The sequence below is a fragment of the Colobus angolensis genome, unplaced genomic scaffold (assembly GCF_000951035.1).
Source record: "Colobus angolensis palliatus isolate OR3802 unplaced genomic scaffold, Cang.pa_1.0 Scaffold99, whole genome shotgun sequence".
Taxonomy (NCBI): domain Eukaryota; kingdom Metazoa; phylum Chordata; class Mammalia; order Primates; family Cercopithecidae; genus Colobus; species Colobus angolensis.
In genome coordinates this window covers 6,173,748-6,179,041 of record NW_012123931.1, presented here as the reverse complement: position 1 = coordinate 6,179,041, position 5,294 = coordinate 6,173,748, and positions in this window count along the sequence as shown.

Below are 5,294 nucleotides of genomic sequence, written 5' to 3'. Positions count from 1 at the left end.
TGATCCGCCCGTCTCGGCCTCCCAAAGTGCTGGGATTACAGGCTTGAGCCACCGCGCCCGGCCAGTAATTTCAAACTGTTACAGGAGACAGAAAGAAATCATTTTAGGGCCCGTCCGCTGGTGCACGTTTGTAATCCCAGCACTTTGGGAAGCCAAAGTGGGTGGATCTCATGAGGTCAGGAGTTCAAGACCAGCCTGGCCAACGTGGCAAAACCTCATCTCTAATAAAAATAAAAAAAATTAGCCACGTGTTGTGGTACATACCTGTAGTCCCAGGTGCTACGGGGGCTGGAGCAGGGGAATCGCTTGAACCCAGGAGGCGGAGGTTGTGTAACGGCCTAAGGGCTTCATCTTGTCGAGACAGAGGTGATTCATCAAGACAGGGGAATTTGTGGAGGAAAAGTTAAATATTAAATTTGAACTCAATTGAATGTGGACACACACAATGGTCACCAAGTCCTGAAACAGGTTATGTGAGCCCCTTGAGGCATTCCTCTGCTGACCCTCCCCTGGTCCCTGCACAGTCTGGGAGAGACGCTATGCTGCAGGTGCAGAGCTGCCCAGAGAGGGCTCCAGGCCAGGGAACAGTCACAGCGCTGTGAAGAGACAGGACGCCTGGGGGCCTGGCTGTCAGTGCAGCTGCCATCTTCTGGCTGAATGGGACTGAGGCCAAGCTGGGCAAAGAGAACTTGGGGCGCAGATTGTTTTGGAGAAATCTCTATTTTAGTCTATTCCTATATGTTAGTTACTGAAAAATAATAGCCAATCGCAAAAAAAACCAAGTTGACCTTTTTGTGTTCCTTGAGCCCAGCTGCAAAGAGCCCAGTTGCAACTGGGCCTCATGCCAAACAACTTGTTACAAAAGGAGCTAGGATCCCGGACTGCAGCAAAGCTTCAAAGACCTCTCCTTGTCTGTGCAGGGACGGGTGGCTGACTATCGGGCCCAGGCTGTTGTTTCCAGGTGTGGTGGTGAATCCCGGTCTGGTGAGTGGGTGTCTGACTCTGGAGTCCAGACTGTTGCTTCCTGATCTGCTGATGAATCCTCCATAGTCTGGTGAGTGTAGATATACATATATCTATGTTTATATATATATATATATGTTTACATGTATATTTTTTCTCTTCTCCCCTTCCCATTGCAATGTTCTTATTATATCAATTTGCTTATTATAGATGCATTGCCATTTACCTGGGATAAAGCTTGTTTACCCTTAAAGGTATTGCAAGTGTGTGTCTTTTCTTCTCCCCTCGTGTTTCCTGCACAGAAAATTATATTTCTCAAAGGCTTTGTTTGTTCCTTTTCATTATTTTTTGTTTAATCTTGTCTGCATGCCTTATTTTGACAAGGTGGTCTTCAAACTCTGATGTCCTTTCTTCTGCTTGGTCAATTCAGCTACAAATACTTTTGTGTGCTTCGTGAAGTTCTCATGCTGTGTTTTTCACCTCCATCAGATCATTTATGTTCCTCTCTAAACTGGTTATTCTAGTTAGCAGTTCATCTAACCTTTTATCAAGGTTCTTAGCTTCTTTGAATTGGGTTAGAACATGTTCCTTTAGCTCAGCAGAGTTAATTACCCATCTTCTGAAGCCTACTTTTGTCAATTCATCCATCTCATATTCTGTCCAGTTCTGCGCCCTTGCTGAAGAGACATTTTGATAACTCGGAGGAAAAGCAGCACTCTGGCCTTTCAGCATTCTTTTGTTGATTCTTTCTCATCTTCATGAACTTGTCTAGTTTTGATCTTTGAGTTTGCTGACAATTGAATTGTTGTTTTTGTTTTTATTTTGTTTTGTTTTGTTTTGAGACAGAGTCTCACTCTGTCACCCAGGCTGGAGGGCAGTGGCACAATCTCGGCTCAGTGCAACCTTCGCATCCCAGGTTCAAGTGATTCTCCTGTCTCAGACTCCTGAGTAGCTGGGACTACAGGCATACAACACAATGCCTGGCTAATTTTTGTATTTTTTAGTAGAGATGGCGTACTCCTGACCTCAAGTGATCTGCTTGCCTCAGCCTCCCAAAGTATTGAGATTACTGGTGTGAGCCACCATGCCTGGCTTTGGATGGGTTTTTGTCGGTACTTTTTTGTCGTTGATGCTGTTGTTGTTGCTTTCTGTTTGTTTGATTTTCTTTCAGTGGTCAGGTCCCTCTTCTGTAGGGCTGCTGCAATTTGCTGGGGGTCACTTTAGGCCCTATTCAGGACAACAGGTTCACTCCTGTTCCTGGAGATGTCAATCAAGGAGGTTGGAGAATAGCAAAGAAGAGTGTCTGCTCCTTCCTCTGGAATCTCTGACCTCAGGAGGCGCCAACCTGATGCCAGTAGGATTGCTCCTGTATAGGGTGTCTGACAACCCCTGTTGAAGAGTTTCATCCAGTTGGGTGGCATGGGGAGGAGAACCCATTTAATGAAGCACTTTGTTCCTTGGTAGAGGGGGGTGTTTCACTGGGGGGAAACCCACTCATCTGGGCTGTCTGCATTTTTCAGAACTAGCAGGAGGAAAGGCTAAGTCTGCTGGTCCGCAGAGACTGCAGCCATCCCTCCCCTTAGGGGCTCGGGCCCAGGGACATCAGAGTTATGTCCCTGAGCCCCTGGCTGGAGTTGTTGGAGTTCCTGCAGGGAGGCCCTGCCCAGTGAGAGGGATGAGTCAGGGTCAGGCCTAAAGAGACACTTTGGCCGCAGTCTGCCACAGCCAGTGTGTTGGGCTGTGGGGGACACCTCTTGATACCAAGTTGTCTAGCCTCCCTGGCTCTAGCAGGGAAAAAAATGCAGCAGGAGCTCTAGAAATTGCTGCTGCCCTTCCCGTGCCCAGGGAGCTTAGCCTTTTAGGCAATTGGGAGTCTCAGTGCTGGCTGCTGTCCCTCCTTCAAGGAGCTCAAAAGGCTTAGACAGCAGGCAGCCACAGCCATGGTGCTGGTCGCCCCTCCCCCGGGAACTCAGCAGGCTGAAGCAGACTCTAGCTGAGAGGATGTTAAGACTCTGTTCAACTCCCGGGTTGGAATCTGAGGCTCCAGTGGCGTGGCTTCACGAGTGGAATCTTCTGATCAGTGGATTGCACAGTTTCCCGAAAAAAGCACAGTTTCCCAGGCTGGGTAGCCTGCTCAGTCACCGCCTCCCTTGGCTGGGAAATGGCTGTGGCAGGACTCAGGCCTCCCACAGTCAGCTCCAAAATCTGCTCCCCGAGTTTTTCTTGCCCAGCTCGGCCTCTGTCCGCTTCAGCCATAACATGTTGGCTACGCTGACAGCCGGGCCCCGGCCGTCCTGTCTCTTCCCTGCGCAGTGACTGTGCCCTGGCAGCTCTGCACCCGCAGCGCCGCTTCTCTCCCAGATTGTGCAGGGACCAGGGAAGGGTCGACAGGGGAGATTCCTGACTCGGGCGCGGGTTCATGAATGGAAAGAGCTTTGGTCCGTGGGGTTCTCAGTGTTTCTTTTCTCCTATTAAAAATGTATGGGGCCGGCCGCGGTCGCTCACGCCTGTAATCCCGGCACTTTGGGAGGCGGAGGTGGGCGAATCACTTGAGGTCAGGAGTTGAAGACCAGCCTTGCCAAAATGGGGAAACCCCATCTCTACTAAAAATACAAAAATTAGCTGGGTGTGATGGCGAATGTCTGTAGTCCCAGCTACTCCGGGGACAGAGGAGAGAGAACCTCTTGAACCTGGGAGGGGGAGGTGGCAGTGAGCCGAGATCGGGCCACTGCACTCCAGCCTGGGCGACAGAGCAAGACTCCATCTTAAAAACAAACAAGAAAAACAAACAAACCATATGGGAGTCACTGCAATAATATCAAGTAATTTAATGAAAGAATTATAGAAGAATTGTAGAGCACCCAGCTATCGTTTGTAGTTTGAGGTCCATGGGAGGGGCTTGAAGAAAACACATTTATAAGATGCATGATGAAGAAAACCATATTCAATAATTAGTCAGATATAGTTAGGTAGTTTCTTAATTTGTACAATCAAGGTGAAAATTTCCTGATTATGTAATCAGAGTTTAATTGGCACTTTATAGTTGTTTAAGCTTGAATTGTGTTTCCCCTAATGTAGTGATTTACCAAAAAATGCACTTGAGTTTAGATTTTCTTCTTAGAAGTAGGAATCTGGGGACTAGAGCCTCTTCGGTCTCTCAAACTCCTAAAGTCTAACTGTCTGCCACTTAATTATTTTCACACCCCACAGGGGACTGATTTTCTCTGGCATTTTTCACATGTGTCCCAAGCAGGGCCTCAAGTGTACCCCATGTTCCTCAATTAATCATTTTTTTAAAAGCCTTGCATAACACTATTAAATAAATTTATTTTCTGTTTGTAAATATTTCCCCTGAAAAGAAAGCAAAGAATAATCCCCTGACACTGTATTGTAAAAATATCTGTGCCTCTTTTTCTTCTATTTTTCCAGAGAACTTATCAGAATGTTTTTAGGTTAAGATTACCCTTTGGAAATTTTATAGGGTGGCGTGTCCTCAGTTATCCTTCGGTTTTTGTTGTTTTTTTTTCTGGGCCTGGGTTTTAGTACTTTCTGGCGATAAACCAAGATACCCACCATGGCTATCTCTGCTAGAGTGTCTAGTGACTATTAGCTCTCTGGTCATTTTCTCCAATAGGACCACTTGAAGTATGGAGTGTAGCCTCTGAAGGGAGCAGGTGGCAGCCTTGGGGCTGAAAGGCATCTCCCTGTGCACTTGCCTTTTTTTTTCTTTTTGAAAAGCTAACCCTTTGAGACATGAAGATTGTCTTCACCCAACCTAGCTTCCATTTGTTGGATACGCATTGCTGAGCAGCCAATCAGATGCTGGTATTGAGGGGAAAACAGATAATTTCCGTCCCTGGATTCTCTTGAGTGGAGCAGAAAAATAGTGAAGAAAAAATAGTGAAAAATTTGAAAAAAACAAAAAACAAGAAACACTCCAACAGACAAAAAAACTGACCCCAGTGTGATGGCATAAAAACTTACAAAGTAAAATGCACCTGGGGCTCTCACTGGGGCATAGCGCACTATCTCCTGGGAGGGTGGTTACTGAGCATGTAAGTGAACAGGATGGGATAGGTAATTGGGTGTGTACCTTGAAAAGATTTGTTCACTTATTTTGACCTCCGGTATTTATTTATTAGACAATCTCCCTCTGTTGCACAGGCTGTAATTCAATGGCTCGATCTCAGATCACTGCAACCTCCGCCTCCTGGGTTCAAGTGATTCTCGTGCCTCGGCCTCCCAAGTAGCTAGGTCTATAGGTGAGCACCATTGCGCCTGGCTAGGTTTTGTATTTTTAGTAGAGATGGACCAGGCTGATCCCAAACTTA